This window comes from Pogonomyrmex barbatus, unplaced genomic scaffold, assembly GCF_055798465.1.
Source record: "Pogonomyrmex barbatus isolate J1 unplaced genomic scaffold, ASM5579846v1 scaffold2, whole genome shotgun sequence".
Taxonomy (NCBI): domain Eukaryota; kingdom Metazoa; phylum Arthropoda; class Insecta; order Hymenoptera; family Formicidae; genus Pogonomyrmex; species Pogonomyrmex barbatus.
This window is the reverse complement of record NW_028297116.1, coordinates 3,608,072-3,634,866: the sequence shown is the minus strand read 5'-3', so window position 1 is coordinate 3,634,866 and position 26,795 is coordinate 3,608,072. Positions and strand designations below refer to the sequence as shown.

The following is a 26,795-nucleotide window of genomic DNA, read 5'->3' as shown; positions in this document are numbered from 1 at the left end:
TAAATTGTGAAACAAATAGATCTTTGTCGCCTCAATTATAACTGAATATTTAACGCAAGGCACTTAAACTTTCCGACAAGTTGGTAATTGCTGGTATTGTTGGATCATTCTGATATATTCTTGTATCTCATTGACGTAGTTAGAGGGGACAGAAATTCGTTATTCAAATTGGAACTTATTTGGTGTACTACCGACCCGGCTGTGTCGTTCCGTAGATCCGCTCAAATAAATTAACGCCAGTCCAATTATCGTAACGAGTCCTCTCTCCACTCGCGTTTCGCTGCGTTTTTTCTATCGATCCTTTTGCAATACGTTCATGAAATAATATTCTCTGTCTACATTCTTTCAATTTTTCCTGTAATATCCATCTAATCCGATCAACACGATCTTGATATTCTCTGTATTTGTATCATGTTATTATATATATCATTATTCCAAACGCGCACTTTTCTCTTTTCTTATTTACATGAAAACTACTAGACAAAAATTGTTGTCTAATGAAATTTAAAAAATGTAAAAATATTCGGAGGTATTCTTCAGCGGGTAGGAAAGTAAAGAGTGTGGGGAAAATTGACGGTGCTTCACGTACTTGAATGCCCGAGGACCTATCCCCAAGTGTGCAAGAACTCGAGGATCTGATGACCCAGGAATCCAATTACCACGGGTTTCCGAGTACATCCCAGGATTCAAAGCGCAATTTGAAAAGCTACCTCTCCTCCAGCCCATTCCCATGGGACACTAGATCTGACTAGGAATTGGTTATCAATAATTCTGGCATTGCTTCGGGGACGTGACACTTACTAGAAACGCTGAGGAGGACGATCGTTTGGACGAGTACTCGAAACTTTGCCATATCCCACGAGCATCTTTAATGTAACTACATCGGAGTTTGTCGATATGGCAAAGCTCTCTCTCCCTCCCTTCCCCCCCCTCTCTCTCTCTCCTCTCTCCCCTCTCTCTATTGGCTGCTTTTTTTAATATTAAAACAGTATTCAGACTTATATAAATGTCATATCAATACGTAGGACTCTCTAAACACAGAATTCTACAAAGTCCGACAGATTCATCAATCAATGTCTATTTTTAAGAGAATTTTTTTTAGAAATTATAAAAAAAATGTTTACGTATAAATTAATACATAAACATTTTTTGCATAAATTATAACATATGTATATAATATATACATATATCATACAGGTACTCGAGAAGAACTTTGTTTATTTTATAACAAAATAAAAATTAAATATGAAGTTTTAATGATTGACACAAAAATTTTTAATCTAAACAATCAGTTTTATGTAACAGTTAAGAATTTTAATTGTTCGTTATTTAATTATATATATGTTAAATAAAATATAATTACAATTATATTTTATGCGTTCGCACTGTACATGTTACAGAAATCAGTACGTACGCAGTTATATGAAAATGGTGGTGATATTAAGTTGCGACGTGATCGAAAAAAATGTGTGCGTTTTTTGTTACAAGCGTGAGTTTGTTATTAATGCGCTCCACGGCTGACGCCTCTGTTCTGTCTTGTTGCCGCATGTGTGGAATTTCCAGCGACAAACGCATTGTATAATACGCAACATGAATCCGCCACGAGGATAGTCATAAAACAAACGAATTGCCGGAGCTACGGTAGGTTCGTGTTCCGAATTCGCATCATTCATCGTCTGCGATATCGCGCATTTACTTCTATTTCATCATTTTATAGCAGCATTCGCACGATATTATTTTTATCACTGAAGGATTGCCGTTCCGTTCACCGCTTAATAATTTTTATCGTGGAAGAAGGAAAGATAAAAATATTAATATCATTCAAATAATAATAATAACTTTGATCATCGGTTCCTCTTAAAAGTTTTTAATATACTCTGACATTTAACTTGAAAAGCTTTTTATCAAAGTGTATTGGAATAGCTCGCATTATATCAGATTTATTGTAAATTCATAGAAGGGTGAATATTCTTAAGCCCGAAGAAAGTCGGTCAGCTTTCTGGATGTATTAATGACTTCATTGAACAGCCATTAAAGTATCTTTATGTCTTAACGAAGAGCTTATAGGGATGCTAATAAAACTCCTTCTTATTACTTGCTTAATGCGTAAGTCTTCCCTACCGTAGTAATAAAAAAGCACCTCCTGTTATGATGGAAAGGATTTGTTCGAGAGATAAGGTGCAAAATTGTCGTCACGATAGTGTGATCCATGAGTAAATTTGATGGATGTCATATAAAAAATTTATAAAATTATAAAATAAAAATTAAAATAAAAAGCTTTGAAAGTTTAACAATATTAAAAATTCTATATGAGATGTAAAAATGTATAAATTTATGTATCTAAAAATTATAAAGATTTATAAATTAATATCAAAATTTTCAAATACCAAACCCCCCCCCCCCACACACACACACACTAGAAACATTATACTTCATAAAATTAAAACCATATTAAAAAATTAAACACGAAATTTAGTTAATTAGAAAAAACATGAAACTAAGTATGCAAATATTAAAGGTGTGCGTCATAATTACATCTTTGGTGTTTGTTACAAGGTTTAATCGAGCCAAAAGAGCGAGAAAATTTGATATCTTAAGCGAAGTCGTGTGGAAACCTTAATTATCGCTAATTGGATTTAAGCCCGTCACGTTTCGTCAGACTCCTGTCAGCTGTGGAGTTGTAGAGATACTGAGTGGGACTCGCTATCGCAGAGAATCTATCGGCATCTCGATGAGAACTTCTCGATGGCCCCGTACCCAATTAAACGAAAGTAACTTTCCGTTACCGTACAGCTCTCATCACGAGAATTACCCGGGGCAAGGATAGTCGAGGCCGTTTCTCCAGATTTAACTTAAGATCTATTAGAAGTTAGCCCCCCCATCACTTTTAGAAATAATTTATTTTGAGAGTTGTGCTAGGTTTCTGCTACATTGTGTTCGAATTTTAAAACCGTAATGTGAAAAATGTCATAAAAAATGAAAAAAAAAAAAAAAACGATATTTTAGACTAGCCTCCACTTTGCGAGTTTTTTAATTTTCTCGATTGTGCTAGGTTGCGCTAACATTGTACCAAAATATTATCTTTAAAAAATAATAACAATAGAAGTTATGATAAAAAATAGATTTGGGAAAAAAATATATAAATGACATTTATTCTTGTATCAGTCAGCTAAAGAGCATACAAATACATCTAACATATATTCGCTTAGCATAAGTCGACACAACCGTCGATTTTGTCAGCACAACGATATGAAGGGCACTTTATTCTTGAACGCGCTCCTTCGCGCAAGCATTTTATGTTAAAAATTCAAGTTTGTATTATATATTTTTTTATATTTATATATTTTAATATATTTTTTTTTAAATCTATTTTTTATCATAACTTCTATTGTTATTATTTTTTAAAGATAATATTTTAACATAATGTTAGCACAACTTAATACAACCTAGAACAATCGAGAAAATTAAAAAAATCGCAAAGTGGGGGGGCTAGCCTAAAATGTCGTTTTTTTTTTCATTTTTTATGACATTTTTCACATTACGGTTTTAAAATTCGAGCACAATGTAGCAACAAATCTAGCACAATTCTCAAAATAAGTTATTTCTAAAAATGGAGGGCTAACTTCTAATAGGTTAACTTAAGGGTTATTAGCCTTGATCAAATCTGTTCAATTCTCCGTCTTTAATAGGAAGTGAGAATATGAGAAATTACTAATCAAATTTCGTAAATTTACATTTTAACGCGTCAAAAACTTTTCCACTCTTAAATCTTTAATTCTAGAAACTTCTCTGATTTTTCAATTCCTTCGGCTCTTTTCTACATACTCTCATTTTTCATTATCCTTAAATTACAATCTAATAAAAATCCTGTAATTTATACTTTCTTATATCTCGAAACTTTGCAAGCTTGAATTCGTGAACCTTTGATTTAATTGAATGAATTTTCTAAGGTGCATATTATCTCGAATTCTTGAATTATTAACTCCTTATCTTCTTAAATATTTGAAAACTCATGCATTTTGAGCTCCATTAATTTTATCAATATTCAATATCCATTTAAATTACATCCATATTGCATCTTATCGATCTTTAAATTTATACGACTCCAACTTTCTAGAATTTCCAATTCCATAGTTCTTGAATTGTTAGTTACAGAAGCAGCTCCTTCATAAACGTGACGATGCCGACGGAATAAAAATAAGAAAGAACGAGAGCATTTTTATTCGCCACCGTAAAATATTTACAAGTGTAATTTCTCATGCTATTTCCTTAGTGAATATCGAATATCAATAACTTCTTACGAAGGAATGATATATTGAAACGTTCATTGCAGTGACACAACTAGACATTATATTTATAGTTGGAATAAGAGCAATAGTAACAAGCTTTCATTAAATTCCATGCATTAAAAAGTAAAAGTTCTAGCAGTTTCAATCAAATCGTTACGAAATCATCGAGTTTTAACCTGAGTACACCCCAGGGAAACTTTGTCTGGCTTGTTTCATCGATACTCTACCTTCTTTTATTTTGTAAGACACGCTCTATGGATTCTCCGGTAATTATCGGAAAATGTCGTAACTGCGGATAAGTGACATAATTAAAGCTATCGGATACTTTCTCTCGAGGTCGATCTCGGAAAATATTCCTAAGTCCAACATTTTCTCTTAAACTTTTAGGTACTTGCAAGATACTTGTTGGATACCAAGAATTTTTTACTGTTGGTTTAATAATTTCGTTGCACGTTTAAAACACCATAATAAGATTCCACCATGCCTCGAAATAAAATTTTCCACAATATTGTAAAGTATTATATTTTAATGTGTAATTTGTATCTTCGTATATTTTTAAGAACTTTGCCATCCAAGAATTGAGTATCTCGCAAATCCTTAAATCTCGGAATCGGAAAGGACTTAAAATGTGCAGAAGATCAAAGATATATAGTAATATTGGTACCTAGGCACCTAGGGAAGTTCTGGATCCGGCGTATGCGGGAGTAAAAGCCGAGACGAAGAAACGAAAAGAGACAAGGCCGATGGGGGTTAAATGAAAGATGGGGACGCCGCGACGCGGCGTCGGTGGAGGGCACAAAAGGAATAGGAAGGGAGGAAGGATAGCACGCTAAGGCAATATCACAGTCGACTAGCATGAGCCGTCCCGGCATACTAAGCGGATGAGAGTGATTTTTAAAACAGAAGACGGAGCGCCCGCGGGAATCTTAAATAACCGGGACGAAGTGCTGGAAGGAAGGGAAAGAAGGGAATCGTGGCGTCGCGACCGGTGCCGGCAAATCGGGGAAATATTCCTGGCGAACGGCCGCGAGGGGGAGAGTGACAGTCCAGGAAATTGGAAAATTGAACTCGTACTCTTGGCGGATCCGTCAGTGGAGTACCTCTGCCGCGACATCCTCTTCCCTCACCCCACTCTTGCTACCGCATGAGCGATGTCGCCCTCGATACGCACGAACGCCCTTCTCTTTGCATCAATGGTAATGATATTTCCGAGGAAAATCAATGGAGATCACTACATGAAATTTATGTGACAGAGAAGGAATAGATACAGAAATTAAATGACTTAATATTTAAGCGTAAGCAGATCATTAATCAGCAAATATAAAATATAACAAATATTATAAATATAAAATATTATTATATCAGTTCAAAAAAGTTTTTAATAACTGATATATTATATGTTAAAAATGAATATTGTCTATCTAAATATAATATATCTCCTTCCTCTTACTCTCTTTCAAAACGGAAACTTTCTCTACGGAAATAATACTAATTTTCTTCAATTTCAGAATTTTGATAAATTCATGTAAATATATATTACAACAAATGATTTTTTTTTTAGTACTCCGTATTTTTAATTTGTGGTCTTTCTTTTATAGACAGAAAAGTTGAGGTGACTACTCGCGATAAGCAAACTCTATTAAACTTTCTGGGTAAAAAAATTTCAGATTCATCGAGGAATAAAGTCGTTGTTAATATACCTTCTCTTCAGTGCTCTGCAAAAAAGCGTAGGTACATTATATACATTATATATACATGCGTATATATATATATATATATATATATATATATATATAGCTCTTTGAGCATACTTCGGAAAAGATGCATTTTAGGACAATACGTCCATCTTCTCTAGCTACGAAGACCGGATGGTAACCTAGCTCCCCCTTAAGACCTCTCTTGTACTACCATGAGTCTTTTGTGAAACTTGCTCTAAAGTTCGGGATAGTAACGTCCCCACGAACAAATTTCGCTGCCGAGGCAGACAAATTATGTTCCCCTGGGATAAGTCGTTGCTCCTCCTTTTGTAGATGCAAATCATTGTCAAAATCCGCAAGAGTAGAAAATCGCCAAGACGGACAAAAAGAATTAATATTGATTTAGCCATTTATCATAAAACCATAAAAACTATATCGTACAGCTGTTTTATTGTACTCATTTTGTCGAGTATGAAATAAACTGTTTAATGCTTGAGTGCTAGCGTTTCATCATTTATTCAGCAATGAGATTGGCGATAATTGAATGCAGATCATGGGACACTGTGTACATCGTTTACCTTTACTCGGCACGTGCATGTGCGAATTTGCAGCCCGTCGAATTATCGAGAAGCTCCCCGCACGCTTGTCAATTACCTGAATACGTGTTTCGTGCTCCCGAACTGAGACGTAACCAGAAATTCTCATTGAAAAGCGATTTAAGCACGGCATTGCGTTAAATCCAATGTTCAATTGTTGCTTCGTGATGTACTATCGTGTAACTGTTTCGTTTGAAACGCGTTATCACAGATCATTCATTATCGTATTAGACATTTTTCGCATATTAGTTAACATTTCCATTTTTTAATTATTTTCCTATATATCTTTTACATAAATATTTTATTTTAATTTAATATTTTTTTATTCCCTAATATTATTTATATCTAATTTTGTTTTACATATTCTTACATTTCAGCATTTTCAAATTTTACGTATAAATTCTGTTTTGTGTAATAAAGTATAAAATTAAATTCAATATTCATCATTGCAGCATGCTGATATTTAAATTAATTCAATTGAAATATAATAAAAGCACAGACATGCGCGCATGTATGTATGTATGCATGTATGTATACATGTATGTACGAGGACTATTTCTATCGAATTAAAGCGAACAGTGGCCAACGCTCGGCTTTGACAAATGACGGGCATTAATTTCAACTTGTCATTGGTGAATATTTCCTAATCGAAAGAAATAGAAAGCCATAAGAAGGGAGCAAACAATGATGTCGCTACCGCAGAATTTTCGCGTCATGTTTCTAATGAGCCCATGAATTTTCGCTTCATTTGCGCTAAATGCGCCGAGAAGAAAGAAAATGTAACGACTGAGAGTGAATCGTTGCCGAGTAGAAGATTGAGAGCGAAAAGCTAGTGCAATATATACTCGATTAATTTTTATCATTTCGTTTTATCAGAACTTACTAGATCGTGCTATAGTCGCGATACCTCTCAATTTTGCCAAAAAGAATTGCAAGCACGACATAAAAGGAATTAGATTTTGATCAAATGATGTTGACCACACTGTGAATCGCGCGCATTGTCCTTTCTACAATAAAACTTTCATAATAAAAGAGATTCGTAAAAGGATACCCTAGGAATTCGTAAACTCTAGAGCAACATCTTGAAACTCGACTAAACTAAAATCTAGAATCCCTAAAACAACACGGTGCAACTTGAGAAGTACAGGAAAACAGGAAACGAAGGACCCACTAACACTAGATTTCTCGCGAGTTGTGAACATTTTCAGTAAAGATGCTTCGTTGAATAAAATTAGAGGCAACTTTTCCTTAATGAAAATTTAAGTGAAGACCTTGTTACGGAGTTAACACTGCAAAATAAGGAGTTTTCAGATTAAGCTACAGGACTGTAAACGAATAACAAGATCGTACTTTTTAGTAGTTAATTGAGCTCGCAAATTAAGTTGGTTTCATCGCCAAAAGCAATAATAGTTCTTTAGATCGAATTTAACTTCGGATACAACTGCAGATGAAATTTTCATCGTGAAAGAACCTTCGGACTTGTCAAAGGATGCAACGTTCGCGACTTCTATATTTTACGCTGCATTTCATGTTTCGCGTTGCCCGTATCTGTTCTGTTTTACGTGAAATGCAAACCGAAGTCGAGGCAAATGCTGCTTTCTCTATAGCGTCCAAAAATAATTTTCAGCGGTACTTGTCGCGCATGCGGATAGACCGGAAGGGTTTCAACACCGACGCCGATGCAACGCCACGAGTGGATAGGATCCTCGTTTAAATTCAAATCCCAACCTACTTCCTTGGAACCCTTTCGTGAAATTTACTCTCCAGCATGCATGCAAAATAATCGCGAAAGCTGAGCTACAGGCACGGGATTACATATCCTGTTAAAAATTTGGCGGATCCAGCATTAGAAATAATATCACGTCCGTGAGAATGACGCCGCGGATGTGTCTCGATGCGGAAAAGTTTCGATTCGCCGCAAGAAGCATACCGAAATCCTGGTAGAGTAGTAAAAAGTGCGAAATAGACATTAAAGGAAAATAAAGGCTACTATTTATCAAAGCGATAATAATTTAGAAAGATGTAAATATGCGCAACTTGGAATAATGCTAAAACTTGTAAATCTGTGCTAACCACACAGATTTGATTATAAAGTCAAATAGCAATTTTCTTTTTTTCTCTCTTTTTTTATCGTTTTTTTTTTTTTTTTCCCCCAGTAATTCAGTATGATTCTTCAATCAAATAAAAGCGACTTGCCAAGTCTTTTTTACAATATCACATTATTATAGTTTCTTTAAATTTACTTTATTTTTATCACGTATTCAGATCTTGTAGCACGAAGATAGCGGCGAATGTTTCCGTGATGTCGAAAATCATCAGGCATCCTCAAGCCGATGTTAATGTTCTGATATGACATCTGCTCCCCTCGGTACGTCACAACGTCGAGTATCTCTTGAGCATTACCGTGTATATATGTGACAGACATTTCATGATCCGTGCGTTAAGAAAAACGACCTTATATGACGGGGATAAGTCGAAGATAAAGAACGCGTTTCAGGAGTCATCATCGTGTTGTAGCTCGTATCAAAGATTACGACTGTAGAATCAGAACAGCTAGGAAAATCAAAGAAGCAGGAATCCAGATAGTCAAGGATTTGCTCGTTATGCGTTTGCGATATCGAAAAATAACTCGGATATTAAAAGAAACTAGTTCTATCCTTTAAAATTTGAATTTAAATTTCAAATCGCTGTGAAATTGCGAAACTCAAAAGTATATATGTGTACGTACGTGGCAGGTTTCTCAAACGATAAAGTTTTAAATTTCTCACGATATGAAAAATTTGAATTTGACAAATTGAAAACAGAAAAGCCGAAATAGCAAGGTCAAGCGAAATCTGCTAGCTATTCATTAAGAATTCTAATTCAAACATTCCGAAATTTAGATTTCTCTTCCGACGTCCGAAGGATGAAGTCAGAATCGGAGATTTCAAACCGGAATAATTAGGAAAGAATTTAGTGAATGCGTTTATCCTCCGCACTCCGAACATGCTTTAGATACAGCGATGCAAGAAGAGCGGCCGACTAACCGCTGGTTGTGTGCTACGTGCTTCCGGGTAGATAATTCTCACACAAAACCCCTATGTAAAGCCCGACGGTGGGTTACCCATGGTGTGTAACGTGATGTTAAATTGTTCCGTTTCGAGCGATTGCCGCGAATAACGTGGCGGCTAATAGAACATAGCCGTGCGAAATTCGCGTATCGCTATACAGTTTGCTTTGTGTTCTCTCTCTCAATAAGACGCGTCGATGGAGATACAGAGTCGGCGATTTCATGCGCATCGAATTGAAATCTGAACAATGCCGACAGCCAATTAACGAACAGTTATACGTATAGGGCACGCGTATGCAGCGAAGAAGGTTCTATCATGCGGGTAAAGAGATTTCAACGGTGCTCCACAGAGCACCTCCTATTAATCGGGGTTTGACACATTAAAATGATTAATGAGAAACGACACAATTATTTGTTACGCTGAGAACAAAATACTTTGTTACGCCGAGAAAAAAAAAACATTTATTTGTGGGAAATAAGATTTATTTAAATATGGCGAAATAAAATTTTATTTATATATAGCAAATGAATCACTTAGTAATAAACAATTAGTAATTAAATATATATTTTTTTTACAGAAATATATATTTTGTCATTACGATCAAATTTTTTTTATAACCAATAAATATCGAAGAAAATGTCACAAGCTAACATTCTGAATATTTCGCTTCTGAATATTTCGATTTTTTTCAGTATCCTTTTTTTCTCAGTATGTCTCTTTTTAAATGGCATAAATCTTAAGAAAGACTCAATAATTTTTCAATAACTTCCAGATTTGTGGTCAAAGCGTTTATCTGCTTGCACAACTCAACATCAGTTTGAAGGGCGATAAAATGTGAAACAGGTTCGCGCCCGCTCTTGGCTATTGCGGTTTTCACTCCAACCAACTCGTGCATTATCGACTCTCGTTGTGTTTCGAGGGTTCGATAACGCTGGCAGCTGTCACTGATGGCGAAAAATCGAAACGTATCGGCAGTGAGACTTCGAAATACGGCGGATAAAAAGATAAAAAAGAAGGATCGCTAATAGCATAAACCACGCATATTTTACAAAAAAAAAGCTTGAAATGAATCGTGAAACAAATCTTAAAATCGATACAAAATAAAAATAAACAAAAATTGTATTTTATATACTTTAAAAACTAAAACAAAGAACAAAGATTTTTATTCAACAATTTGATATTTTCGACGATGAAAATAATTTAATATCTAAAAAAATTTTTTTTCATAGGATTTATAATATCTACCGATATTAATTTCCTAAAATTTTTATACAAACAGAAGTTAATAGAAAATTTGCTTCAGTTTTATTTTGAAAAAAGCGTGCTCTCCAATATACATTGTCATTGCCAATATATATTGAAAAAAATTTCATATAACGATTAACATGTGCTCGAGGACTGTTCACAAAGTGCTTTAATAAGAGCGAATTGCGCAAATAGTTTGGAAATTTACATAGTGGGAATTCTTTTCGCCCAACCAAGCTAGCAACGATACGGTTACCTCCGCTCTTTGCGGTTTGCCGTGTTTTAAATACTTTCCAATTAGCACGGAAACTCGCGCACTCGCCGCCATGTACAGCTTAGATTTGCATGAATCGTTTATTCCGTAGTGCACGCTGTTCAAAATCCCGTACTTTACCTGATTTCTATTCGTTAAGGAATTTGCACACTTCATCAATAAATTTTCAATTCAACATTTCTCGCGCGCGCGCGCGCGCGCGCGTGTGTGTGTGTGTTTTTTTCAATTGAAAATTAAATATTCGTGGCTAAAGATTCAATGTAAATTGTTTAGAAGATTGAATAATAGAATAGAATAGAATCATCAATTTAATGAAATAGATATAGAGGGTTGAGAAATTTCGTACACCGTTCTAAATACAGGCGAGAATATTAAATGAAATTTTGTTGGCAGCTAGAAATTCAAATCCATAATTAAAGCAGCGTCTGTTTTCGAAAACTCGTAAAATATTTGCATTCGCAATCAACTTTGTTTGAGTTGTTTCAGCAAAAAAGAAAAAAAAAAAAAACGCGTTTCACGTATACGGACCGGCATATTAAATCGTACGTAAACATCTCGTGACGTTGAATGAGACGTTACGTTTTCGTTTTCTCATGGGACAGCTTGCTCCGTGCCAATGATCTGCCATTGGAAATTGTAATTCTTCGGCCTTCAGGGTACCGGTGTCACGTTACTGGATACATATGGCGCTGCTTAATAAATCCAGCAGATACAACGCGCCGCAATCTAGCCGCCGGACACGTAATCTAGCTTAACGTATGTATCCACTCGATTTTCTCTCTTTGCCGCACGGTGCCCTTCCCCGCCCTCCTTCTCCCATCCCATCTCTCTCCGTCTCCCCCCTATCTATCTTTCGCGAGTCGCGAGAATGTAGGGAGGGTCTACCACTCTGTACGGGATTCCCAGATATGAGATCGACCATAGATACGGACTACGATGGATCGCTCTTGAAACTGAAAGCGCGGGATTAGCGGCGAATAGGCCACGAATCAGTTTCCATAAAATTGAACTTCAGATATTGCGGACTATTCTCACCTATCTCATGTCATTGTACGAGTTTCAAGTCAAATTCGAATATTTATACATACCGCAAATGTCAAGCACAGCTTATTATTAAAAGCTTCGAATTTTTTAGCTTTTGCTAAGTTTTTTATTATTGATTCCTATCATCTTTATTCATTTCTTTTTTATTATAACAAGTTTTTATTCTAATTATAATTTTAATATATTTTTTTTAATTTTTATCATAGATAAATTTTATAAATATTTCTTAAATATTAGATAATTTTCTATAATTATGAATTGTTGCTTTTGTTTTATATGACATATCAAAATTATTAAAAATTACAATATATTTTTATTTATTATAATTATTTTATTAATTTTAGAATCTGTATTTAACTTGAATTATTACAACGACGCTTTGCAACGATTAATATATAGATTCTAAATTTAGAATAAAATATATTTTATTATTCTATATTTTATGTTATCTTTCAAAGTGAGATTTTTGTCAGTACATTATTTATGTATTCTGCGAATTCCGGAAAATCTGGATATGAAGCGTCAAAACTCGCATCGTACGATCTCTAGGGGAAAATTGAAGCGCGACCAGAAAATAAAAAAAAAAGTCCGACCAAATATTACAACTGTAACGAATGCGCTTCATAGAAATTGATTCGATCGTAATTCCATGGCTATTCATTAAAAATGGTATCGCGTGCTTGCTCTGTTCTCATAAATCACAAATCGGTGGTGCAAAGCATTAACCGCGATTTGAACGCGATATGAATCCGACGTGGATAAAGTTTGGATTTACAGTCGGGACGCGCGGTGACGAAGTCATAAACCAGCGGCGGATTTAAAAGATAGCGCATACAGTTTCGTTCCGCATATGCAGTGGATCTTGGGAATCCTCGCGAAATCGCGACTAGCTTCCACTTCATTGGGATTTACACGAGTGCGAGGACGAGAACTGTCGAGATCGTCGGTGGCCGGGCTCGATTCTGACGCCCCGACCCTGAGCTTAACCTTACGTAACAGCCCCTAGTCTGGCATGAGACGATAAATCTTCATGAGGGCATTAGCGATCCCTGTTACCACGTACGCGCACTCTATATCTATGTACAGATATAGTGCTCGTCAAGGTAACATCTAAAAAAAGGTAGGACGAAGGTAGGAAAAGAATGAGGGCGACTCTTTAATTATCTTTAATTATCTTTCTTTTTTAATACCGAGTTTATTTTTATCCACACTTTGTCTTGGAAAAAAGATCGTGAAAAGTGGAGAGATAGATTTTGATGGTTCGTATAGATTATTTTTTAAATTTTAAATATCTTATTGTAAATTCATAATTTTATACAAATATATATATATATATATATATATTGTGTATTTAAAAAATCAATTTTTTAAAATACTTAACGCGAAAAAGCTGTAATACAAATTCTAACGTAATATTTGATATCGTAAATTTAGGTACAATACCTAATTAATTAAATTTATTGCACTTTTACAAAGTGCAATATGGACGCAAGGAATGGTAAAATTATGGGCACGTTTACGCTAGTAAATAAGACTCCGTGGTAAATAAAAACTTAGCGAATCTTGATTCACCGACAAACTTTTCCAAGCAGATCATCGCGAGATCGAGCACCTCAAACTCTTACGATTTCCGAGAAGAACTTACAACGACGTAACGCTACCGACCGAAACAAGCTTCCATGTGCGCGCGCGCGCGCGAATACACATAGCACAAACTTTTTCTATAAATCAACGTCGCCCCTCTCCAGAAAACCCCCAAGAAGTGAAGAGGGTCACTCAATCGAAGAGCCGTGAAGCGTTTACGTTTGGAGTAACTTCGATTCCTATCACGAGACAAATAACTGAGTTGACTGTAAATACCGTCTCCTAAATTTACACATTACACGTTCAATAGATATTTTTAAAATGTTTACTTTCTTCGTACGAAAGAGTGACGATCGGATTAACTGTTTTCGTTATAAAATCCCTGGCATGCCATTAGATCGATCACTATTCAGTTAATTCTCTTCTAAGATCCTAACATCCCGAGGTATTAGAGCACTCAAATAAACCGAGATCGAACTGTCTCTCTGAACGCAGTAGGAATCGAATTACATCATGAACAATAATCGTTCTGGTAATTCAACGAGAAAAGACAAGAAGCAGTATTGTTCTATTCCCTTAGAAAAAAAAAAAAAAAAACAAACAAAACAAAACAAAACAAAACGTTCCTGGAATTCTAGTTCTTTTCTTCTCAGATAATAGAAAATTGGAATAATAACGTAAAAGTTGTCCTTTTTTTATATTTTATATTAATGATCTGTTTTCAATACATAACATTTAATTCTTCCTTAATTTTTATTATGCTAGTTTCAAATTAATCCAAGACTGAGATTTGGATCAGTTTCAGAATATAAAAATTTACTATTGTAAAAAAATATAAAGCAATTATCATAAAAGCCTGCAATTTTCACTTTTGCTTTCGACAATCACAATATTAAGAAATTCGAATACTTTTAAGATTTTAATATCCAAATGACATTGAAACATCCAAGTTGAAAAGTATCATAAGAATAGCTGAGTAAGTTTCGAAAATAAGAACTTTTCAACTAAATCAGCTTCCAAAAATAATTTCTGAAACGCATCGAATAGTATTATAATTAAATGCGCTATGTCGGATTATCGATCCATCGTGCCAAAACTCACTCGGTCGATGGTAGGCGAAGTTACCGCGATATGTTACTTAAATGGTGATACTGAAACTACGGTGTAAAGTGAGACATTTTTCACTCGTGCCCGCGCACGACACGAGTGATACAGCGCGTCATAGTGTGCACATCGCATTTGGCCGAGTTCCATGCGTCCACGAGATTCTCCGCTCGCAATTTTCGGTGGAATATAACGCGCCGACACAGCGCAGTGCGCGATTGCGTTGCGAAACACAGACGGTAATAAACTTCTGTCATCCAATTAGTAACGCGACTGGTACCTGTGTTAATAAACGTTTTGCTCGTTATCGGAAGGAAATGTATAGTTATTCAATCAATAAATAAAAAAAATGATTTGTTATATCTCTCATTCCATACAATTTTATACAATTTTTCGAAATAATCCATGTGAAAGCAGTTTCTTTTCATGCGAAAAAAAAAAAAATTACTTCATTAAGACAATTAAACCTTGACTTAAAACATAGAAGGTCATCGAGATAAAAACTAGTGAAAATTAGAAACTTAAACGTGATAATAAAGATAAAAGGTAACGTGATAAATAAGTAAAAAAGTGATAAAAAGTAACAAAAAAGATTTTAACATGTTAACAGGATAAAAAGAAAATTTATAATCTCATTTTGTTCATTTGACTTAATAATCAAAAGATTACGAATATCAAGATCTATTACATACTATTATGCTTCAAGAATCTTAGAATATAAATGTTTAATATAAAAATCTTTTAATTTTAAGACTTGAAGATTCCATAGACATACACAAGAGCTAATCTTATTCCTTATTGGAAAAATGTAAGATTTGAAAGACTTAAGATAAGAAGGATTATATATATTTAAAAAGATCTAACAATATTCAAAGAAATTAAAACTTAGGCAGCTTGTTTGTGAAAATTGTTTTCTTCAAAAAATTAAAAATTCCATATTTATATCTCATTTTTATCGAAAAATTTGTTTTTAAATGCGCATTCAGGCTATAGTTCATATTACATATGTGTTATGAAACTCAAAAAAAAAAAATAAATACATTTATTGATAAAAGCGAGATATAATTTCGATGTTTAAAAATATATCAATGAAATTAAAACATTTTTGAAAATTCTTCCAAATGCTTATTGTTAAAACTTATTACAGATAAATTACAGAAAAATATAAATCAAAAATATTGACAATCTATAAATAAAATTAAAATAATTTTTCTAAATATAATTTATATATGTATATATATATATATATATATATTTATATATGTATATATGTACATCGTATAACTTTATATGTTATATATTCACTTTTTATCTTAAAGAATCTAGATTACGACTCGAGTTTTTTTATCGAATCATCGTAATCTTATGCGGTTTTAAGTTCATGAGTCGTTAGATTCTCTACAAAACTCTTATATTTCAATTTTAGGATCTTGGATCTTTGATTTTTGAACCGGCAGGATTCTATTCACGAAATGGAAAGAAACTTTAGGAAAAGAGGGGAAGAAAGAGTAATACGTCTAGAGTTGAAGGGGACTGCGGCAGAAGCGAAGAAAGAGCGAAGTTGGCTGAACTCTGATTATGGCGCGAAACGGGGACAACTCGAGATGAAGTCGAAGTAGAGTCAGGAAGAGAGACACCCGACGAAGGGATGAATTCTCCCGTTCGCGCTGTCTCGATCCCTGATTTCGTGTCTCGTATATATGCGCACGCCTAACCAAGAACCGCGTTACCCACGCACGCCTACCGAAAGCCTTCTTACATAGTCACTGCAGCGCACAGAATGCATTTCATCAAAACTTGCGGCTTTCGTCTCGTCACCGTACGAATGCTCTATTCACTACCGCGGCATGAATCAGCCTCTCAATCTCGGATATCGCATAGCCGAAGACTTACTACACGGACTTATAACCCGCGTGCATGAGCGAGATCATTTACAGCACGAAATAAGTTCCGAACCACCTGAAGTAATCTTGCAAGCGGCTACGTGCGGAGAAAGTTGAAGAATTTTCCTTGGTTTTAGTGACGATAGTTAATCTGTGTGCGAGAAAGTTGAAATGTGCAATTCCACAAAACATTATGTATGTGTATATATATATATATATATATATAGAGAGCATTCTTGATCTTGGATAGACGGAGACAGACTTTTTTAATTATGCTAGATGAATATTATGAGTGACTACATCCTGCACGTTTTCGTATATAAATATACTTCGTATCGTAAATATACGTAAAGTTTAACAAGGCACATTTTAAGCTTTGTACTTTCATTAATCATTCTCTATTGCGCTACATTTTTCATCCATTTTGTTGCGTATATTGAGACGTTAATGAATAATTTCGCAAACGCGATAGCGAACGTTATGCATCGCTTCGTTCGTCGAATCTCACCGCATATTTCTTGAGAAGGAAACGCCAAGTGTACACATGCGAGGCACGTAATCCGCGTTTCGCCGTTGCGTCGGGAAAGATAAATCAGGCGTCTTATGTACGTAAGCAGAACAAATTTCATTCAATCGGAATCGCGAGTGTGCGAGTGTGCGTTGTGTGTTTGTTAGCCTGCATTTATCAATAGAACACATCTGCATTCCGGGCACTTCGCGCCAATGCCAGGTCGGCGGCGGGATTATTTTTCCAATACGTTACAAATACAGGGGGCGTATTTTCGAAGGAAATACGGAATACGAGATTGGACGCGTGTCCTCTTCGAAGACACGTTCGATTCAAGAACAATATCGCCCTGCTTGAAGAACTGCGCAAATTTCCTGTGGTACTTTTATGATTCAAGCTTATACAGAGCTTCGGAACGCACCGAGAAGAAGATGAGGAAAAGGTAGGGTTTTTTTTTTGAAGCCCAAGTGAAACGTAAATCACATTTATTGTTATCGCAACGATGATCGTTGCCAATAACCGTAAAAATTATTTGAAACTTTTGAAAATGTAATTACATTTGCAGACAGGTAATTACGTTTACGTGCTTGAAAGATTATATATATATATATATATATACACATATATATACGTTAAGCTACGCGCTTAAGGGTTGAACATTACGTGCCTCGTATAACCGCCGAAGCCAAAGATATATCGCATTGGAGTTTATTCCAGAAGTGTCTGAAACTTCTTGCAGTGTGCTTCGGCACTAACCACGAGAGCTCACAAAGGCATAATGAGCACGTAAATCGTCAGAAACTTGTAATCCGCTTTGAAGTCGGCGCGCGGGAGGATCGCGACATGGCGGTCGCACGTAAATTCCGTCCGGCCGTTTATGCAAATTATCGGCGGGCCACAGGGTTAATACATTTTCGCGTGCGCGCGTGCAACGTTTCGCGATATCTATAACGATTCGATAGCTCGGCTACGTTCGGGCTCTACGGGTATATTTTCCAGCGAATTTACAGCATTTGCATACTTCGGGAATATTTAAACGCGGAAACCCCCGCGGCGGGTTACCGTTGGAAAAACAGGAATTTCACTGTTGAGCGAGAACGCCCGCCATGTTTCCGCGCAATGTGGAAGATCGAAACGATGAGGTCTCGTTTAACTCCCGACACATTCCGAATTCAACATAGAATCATAGCAGATTTCTCTTGTTAATTTTAACTTTACTGAACGTTTCGATCAAATAGATAATTTTTATCATTTCTGTTATGAACTTTCGTTATATACGAACTTTTGTTTATAATTATTGTATGATTGAGTTTCAAAAAAATGAAAAGCTGCTCGCAACACAATTTATTGCAATAACAATTTAAATATTTATTACGGTGTTAGATTTTTCATTGTTTATAAATGCATCTATATTCCGTTTATAATCTGGGATGCCATTAATGACTTCAGTTAAAGTTAAAGTTATTTAGATTGATTGTAAAAGTCAAGTATTAGTTAAGTAGAGAATGCTTTTTTAAATCAATAAATAATAACAGTTACTGTTATAAGCTATAAAAGTTATTTATTTTAATTTTGTTCATAAATTTATTAATAAAAATTGACGCAAACTATATAGATTATGTTGTTCAATCTAAAATAAAACATTTTAAAATAATGAAGTTCTTTAATGCCGAAAATTCAAAGTTTGTAATTACACTCTCTCTATTTATAAATAATTTACGTAATTAATGCTGTTTCAATTCATGCTGTAACAATCTCAATTCTGTTTGATGCATACATTAAATTATATTGTGTTTTTTTCTTATTACTAACTCGTTTGAATAAATGTTAATAACGTTATATAAAAGATGATTAAAAAATGTGCTTTTTAGAATTTTATAATTTTGTATAATTACAAAGAAAATAAGTGAAGAATAATATTAAGGTGTGAGAAATAAATAAAGGATTAATAATACAAATCAATAATATCATTATTAAAACTCACCATTCAGAAACAAAGAAGAATCCACTCGATAGAATTAAAAGAAGAAGGACCTCACGCACTAAATTCGACACATTTTTTCAAAAAAATCACTATAAACGCACAAGCACACAAACGTAATTTTACTCCAAATGGACTAAGCTAGTAGCCAAAAGTTAAGTTAAATTAATTTAATTAACACGTAAAACTTTGGATTAATCTTCAAACTGCACACTGCACAAGTTTACGACGCGCTAATTCTTCTTTATCCTAACATTTCATTTTCTTCGCTACTCAACTCGTTTCTCATTCTCATGAACAGGTCAAAAAAATTGTACAATGATCCGATATCACTGGTTTATTATCTCGATGCATTTAATTGCGATAAAATCGCAAAAATGGTCTCTACCGGCAAAAACATCCAGGATTTTTCATCAATATCACTTTATTTTATTCGACACATTACTTTATTCACACAGTTTTGATTTCTACAAGAAATTCAATTAACTACTTGTTATGTATTTCAGTTCGTAAATAAATATTCCACCCTCGTCTCTCGTCTCGCATAAGAGGCGATTTTCATCGACATTCTTTAATTTTATAAAACTTTTATGTATATTTTTTTACCAATGTTTTCTCTAACACTGTATCACATCTCGATCAACGTCAACGCTGAACATTCGAATAGCGCGATGATCTGCGTCTTCCGGTCCGCATTTGCCGGAAGTGAGTCCGAGGAGATGTTTCAACCCTCGCAGAACCGGTGACGACGCGTCCGCGCGCATTCCGCTCGCAATCGCACGGTGAACGCGGCGTCGCGACGCCGCGCGGTGCGACGCCCGGATTATCGCCGTTAATCCGTTGTACACTTCAGGGAGGACGCTGCGGTGACGCAGGGCCACCCTCGGGCGATGCAGGACGGCACGGCAACCGGCACGACGCGACGTCTGTAACGTCGCCGCGAAGCTCGCGAGACGGACTACGGCACCGGAATGGAAAGTTCCGCGAGCTCTCGCGCAACGCGACGCCAGAGCCTCCATTCTTGTCTGCCGAGCGCGCCACGGTCGATTCCACGGATTACACTTCGGGCTTGGATGCTGTGAAACCTGTCAGCTAGGGTAGAGGATTCCTTTTGCAAGGCGCTACACAGAAAACATGACTACATGACTAGAGAGGCTCAGTTAAACTGCTTTGCATCTTGAGTTATCAGCACTTTAATACAACATTAAAATTATTCAATACTTTTTTGGATTATGTGGAAAATTAATAATAAATTATTCTACTCGAGAAATTCTTCAAAAATTTTAATCGTTGAAGAACAGTATAAGAGTTATTCTTTAACTGATTTAAATCTAAAACAGAAAATTTAATAATATATGAATAAATTGATGATTTTTGAAGATTGTTCCTTTTTTACGATTTCGAATATTTTAATTTAAATTTAAATTTCAAAAAGATTAATTTCTGAAAAATTTTTAATTCTACAGATAAAATGGATACAACTTATACTAAAATTCTTAAATGTGGTAAAGAGGGGAAATAATCTGTCTCTCAATTATATATTTATTTGTATCAAACTTTTGCTTATTATAGTATTAAGTATTGGTCAGTAGAAATTCTCCAGATAGGAAAATGTTGCGTGATAAAGCGTAACCCGGCCTTGCAAGCTGGAATGTCTGGAAAGCTCGAGCGTCGTCGAAACGCGCCGCGCAGACTCGTGGGGGCGCGCGAAGAAAAGGACAGTCGGTTATCGATTCAGTTCTGCCAACGGATGGACCCTTTTGCAGTGACTTTAGGGCCGTCTAGGGACTTGTCGAGGAATGTATTCCTCCTTACAAGGCGGAAACCCCGGTAGATCGATGTCCTCTCGAAGGACATAAGAGGCCAAACGCGTCGAATAAACTCGCATCGGCCACAAGAGCTCGAGAGCTTTCGAGCTTTGCGCCGAGACCGCTAATTGGGTTGCTCGATTACACTGTCTGGTATTCCACGCCGTCTTCTGGTTGAGATCTTGAGGCTAATTAATCTTACGCGTGAATAGCGATCCGGTTCATTCGAGCGGAAAGAGGCCGCGTGAAAACCTAACGAGATTACAACATTACAAAAAGTTATAGTACGTGGCACAGAAAATGTTATTATAATATAAATAAAATTATTTTATTTAGAAAAGAATTCTTATTATAAATTTCAAATTATATATTGATAAAAATTGCTATTCTATGTCTCAAATTTCTATAATTTTATCATGTTAAATGTATATATACATATATTTTTATATGTACAGAAAAAGAATATCTAATCATCCAATAAAGTGTAGTATTTATTAAAAAATGTTTTAACTATAGACTATACGCCAGTTACGTAAACGTTCAAGTGGAGAAAAACTTTTTTGACATTTGAAGGCTCAGTCGTTGCATCTGCAACGGACAATGTTGTTCACAAACGTTGACAGTGTAATTTGGGATGTCTACAATATTGTGGTTTGATGTGTTGACGCTCTATGACTCGATATTCGTAACTTGGTTCGGTGAATATGAAAATTTGCGACAAAATGATAAGATTTCAAAGAATTGGAATAGAAAAGATCTAATTTAATAAATGACAAAAAGATTGTAAAATTTTTTAGATTAATATAAGAATTTCAAAACATAAATCAGAAATATAAAACCTAATTGTTCTTAAATCTCTTTATAAATTTACTTTAATGATACAAAAATCTAAATACGCAGCGTGATCTCTGTTAAATAATTTAATATTACAGTGATAATAAACCTTTTTTTTTAATTTTTACAAAATTATAATAATTTCTATATGTAAACAAACATTTACGCAACGTATGACTTTTCAATTTTTATATTTTTCCAATTCTTTCTTCCAATAAATTCTGATAAAAATCAAATAAAAAAATAAACTATATTGCAAAAATTCTGGTTTACATGTCAAAGATAAAATCTTTTTTATATTTCTATATTACATGTTCGATATTTAATTTTTTGAGTGTAAAATCTTCTAATTTTCGTAGTCAGGCCAAACGAGATAGAACGCTTTCTCCTTACCGAATTTAACACTTATATTCACGCTCAAAGTGTTCAACGTAATTCAGCGGGCCGAAACGGAGTAAACGGAGCAAGCTGAGTGATATACTCGTGCTTCGCTGCTCCTTTTTCAGGCCTCTATTGTGATCTCGCGCAGTCGAAATTCGACGAGATATATCAGAGGATTCTATCCTGCTGGCAGTATGCGGGAGTTTGAAATTTTTTCAACATAGAAGGTTCGACGGAAAAAGTTTTCCGGCGGGACTACTAATTCCGTTAACGGCCGAGTCCTCAAGTTCTTTCGCGCGTGAATGAAATTTATTTCACCACAAAATCCTCGAAAGCATAAAGACTTTTGAACGTCACGTTGTTGTACGTATTGTACTTTTTGAAAAGACTTATTTATAATAAATTATTTTTCTAATTATTTTTTAAATAAATACAGAAATATTATATTTCCTAAAATATTAGAATTGTTAAATCGGGAAGAACAAATAATTACAAAAAAAAGTAAAAATGTATTTCAAAGAAATTATTTTATGATCTATGAAATTTCTGTCAAAAAACTTGATTATCAAGAAATCCAGAAAATACTCAGAAGAATCCGAAGGGATTTCTAAGAATCTAAGGATTTTAAAAAAAACCGCGAGTTCTAAGGATCCAATCCATTTCAGACGCGTTCAACCCGTTCTAATCCTCTAGAAGATGAATCGCCCTGTTGGGCATCTTGAAGACAGGATGCAGACGTTGCTGATGTCTAAGTGTATGAAAGAAAACGATTCACCATGTCTCTTCCGTTGGACCAAGCCGTGCTCTTTGTCAACCGAAGGGTGGACAGCCTCTCCACCCGGTCGGTTTCAGTGGCGGAAATGACTGAGAACGAAATTCAATTTGCTCGGCGAGACAAGGCGCGACGCGACGACGTTGAAGACGTGCCTGAAGAGAGCGGTTAACCGGAAACCGTAGCTCGATCGATGTTCTTAACGAGAACATCCAGAATCGCGCCGCGAGAAACTCTAAAGCTCGCGTAATCGGATCGCAGTGAATAATGGGAGCTTGCGAGGCCTACGGTAAGTGATCCTTCAATAGTTTAAACCAGGACGGTGTTCTTGGCATGCAAAAGAGCTGATCCAAACTTTAAAGATGTTTGAATCCAAGATCTTAAGTATTTCGTAAAGATCGTTCGATCAATTCTGTTTAATTATATCTAAATAAGTAGATTCGACAAATCAAAATATTTAATTTTATTTTACAAAAAACGTAATAAATTTATTTTGAAATGTTCTTTACATTTTTTTTAATCTAATAAACAATTTTTATCATTATATAAACAACAAAGATTTAATAATTAATAAAAATTAACTAATTAAAAATAAATAAATAAAAATTAATTAAAAAATTGATAAGCTCTTCGAAAAAGAAAATTCTCATTAGCCGTAAAATTTAATTTATTATATAATTCTAATTAATAAATGTGAATAATGATGAGTATCGATTGTATGAGTGTATGAGTGTCTGACAATCTCTTTTGAGAAATGAAATATGTGAAGATTGGGGATGGTAGTACACAATTTACATGTTGAGTAGTCGGGCAATCAACTTTATCGTCACACGTCGTCATCAAGCATGATATAAAGGATCGTTGAGTAATTCGGACCAATGTCGAAAGATTTTCGCTCTAACGAGCTACGAACGCAGAAGCAAAATCACATTCGCGTCTCTCGCAACAAGCGGCAACGCCGAATTGCGCTTCTCGCGTTGCCTTTCCCACTTGTGTCAAAGTGAAAAGAGGATGAAAAGAAGAAGCACAGACGAGAAGATTCGATTTACTTCGTAGATGGAAATGAGAATCCACACAAAGGCCGTCCGACGCGAAATAGTGGACATTCAAGAAAAAGCTTACGTCACTTTGATTTTCTATAAGCGTAAATATTATTTCAGCGTCTTGAAAAACTGCCAGTTAATTGTATTAGATTTTAACTCACGTTAAAAGACTCAAGAGACAAGAAATCTAATTTATAACTGAAAAAGACTAATATAGATGTAAAGAATTTCTTAGAGATCATAAAAATTATAAAAAAATTTTGATATTTTCATAGACTTTGAGATTTATTTGCGAACATTTGTTAGCGTATATTGACAATTTCATTTCGCGTGTAATGCAAAAACTTTATCCGTCAAATGATAAAAATTGATCTCTTGTAACGACATTGTAGGGCACATGTACTTTTTTATTAGATTTGGGTTGCTGCAAGTTGCTATCGAGTGTCGCCGCAACGACGAACAATTTTCAACTTCGATCGCCCCTGGCGTCTGTCGAACAGGTACAAACATTAATGAAGTTATCCTTTAGAACTTTCTTAATAAAGAATTATTGAGCTTGTATTGGTACCTGGTTAATTACGCTAGAAAACGTCATCTTTTCCGTCGCCGAATTAGATAAAAGTTCTCTAAAATTTTCCAAACATTCGATTTATCGATAGATATAATGTTACACCAATTATTCTTTAATTTTTGAATGTATAAATTTTAATTTTTAAATTATAAACATGGATTACAAACAACGAAATTGAAAAGATCTATTTCTGAGTAAAATATTAAGAAATATAAAGAATTAGTAGAAAATTAATAAAGAGAATTATCTTTTAATTTTAATTTTAATAGAATTCTTCCACAGTTTATACTTGATTTTATATTTGATCTCAAAAAAAAAAGAATATCTTTTTCGATTTATATAAAATGATATAAAAGGAGAAATTGAATGTGTTTAATGAGAAAAAGGGCGATGGGAAATGCGAAACTATTTGATAAAAAAGCTTGATAAACATCCGGTAGCTATCAGACACGGCACATCACAGACTGTTGGAATTGTTTTCTCATGGATCAGAGCTATTTCGAGGTAAGATTAAGCTTCCATTTAGAGATATTTTCTTTAGATCCGTCTTTTGTCTGTGTCTTGCTCAAGAATTTTCTCGGCCACCTCTTCGAACGTTTGAATGTTTCCTTTCTACCTTCGCAATCTTAGATCTTTGAGTTTCTGAAACCTGGAGCCTCTTTTAAGGTAGAATTTTTATTTATTTCTTAGAGAGGATTTTCTTGAGTTCTGAGATTCTTTAATCCTTTTAAATTGTATAGATATTGTTCTTGAGCTTTGCTTCTAAAATCCTTGAAATTGAAATCCACAGACCCAATAGAGATTACAAATCTCGCCAATGGGAACTTCTACAACTGGGGACGGTTGCGGTCTCTTCGATTACTGTCATTTCCACCGACTTGCACTATTATCGTTAATTTTCTATACCCAGCTTGAGAGACAGAAAACGTTTACAGAAACATGTGATTCATTTGTAATCACAATTGCACGCTCTTTTAATAATCAACATCTTTAAGTAACACAAACAGTATTTGAAAAAGAATTAAGATTTTAACAACTATTAAATAAAAAGCTATTAAAATGGATCAAATATTATTTTTGATATCAAAACATTATTCCTAAACAGCGAATAATTATAAGTTATAAAAAAATTTTAGCTAATTCTTGATAAAATAAAAATAATTATAAACTATAACATTTTTTAAAAAATATGAATAGCTTTAATTGTTTGTGCATTGTTAATTAAAGAGAAAATACAATTGCTCTTAGGGACACCTAGTGTATTCGTTTTGAAATCTAATTAATCTGACATCACGTTCAGTACAGCTACCTCTCGGACAGTACAATGTATTCTAACTGCCAAGTAGCTGGCATTGTCTTGGAAACAATAGCCACTAGTGGAAATAGACGAACCAACCTTGTCCAGTGGGCAGGCAGCCGGTGCAAATTTATTAATTGGTTCAGATGGAGAAGACGAAATTATATATCTATGCATTCGTGGCATCTCCGACGCCGCCCGAGGCATAGTAATGAGGTTGCCGCGCAGGTTCGTGCTTAATCGCTGATTATCGTGTGATAATTAGAAGCGCGTGCCGTAGATAATCATGATACGAAAATTATCCCTCTCATCGACGCGATGATTGCAAACTTACGCAGTAAACTAAACTATAAATATAGCTTTAATAATTATGGTTTATTCTAATTCTACTTAATTATTTAATTGTTACTGTAACATTAATTTTAATTGTTATTTTGAATAATAAATAATAAGAGGCCATTTATTTTATTGGATTTTAATAGAAATTTTATTTAATTAGAAATTTTCTTTTAATTATCAAAGATTATTATTTGTATAAAAATGTTTTTTAATATTTTTTTTCAAAAATTATACTCATAAACTTTTGACGTTTGATTGGAACAATGAATGTAACAATGTTCCATTTGCTGATACAATTCATTTTTGTATTGTTGATTTTTGACATATTTTGAAATATTTTTATTTTTGAAATATTTTTTATATTACAGATACGCAGAGAAAAGGTATAATTTTTTTGTGTAGATGATAAAAATCTAAGATGAAGGATGAAGATCGCTCACCATCGCGATTATTGCAATTTTATAAAAATCAGAATCTGGCCTCGGGGGGATATTT

The 26,795-nt window shown here is 34.5% G+C and overlaps 1 protein-coding gene across 1 annotated transcript in view; it reads right to left on the bottom strand.

Moving 5' to 3' along the window:
* NLG-4 (neuroligin 4) overlaps positions 1–20,241 on the bottom strand; it is a 187,911-nt gene extending 167,670 nt beyond the window's left edge. The window contains exon 1 of the mRNA XM_089077120.1: positions 19,259–20,241. The gene's annotated coding sequence lies outside the window, so the exon portion shown is untranslated. The remainder of the gene's footprint in view (positions 1–19,258) is intronic.
* Positions 20,242–26,795: the final 6,554 nt, after the last annotated feature.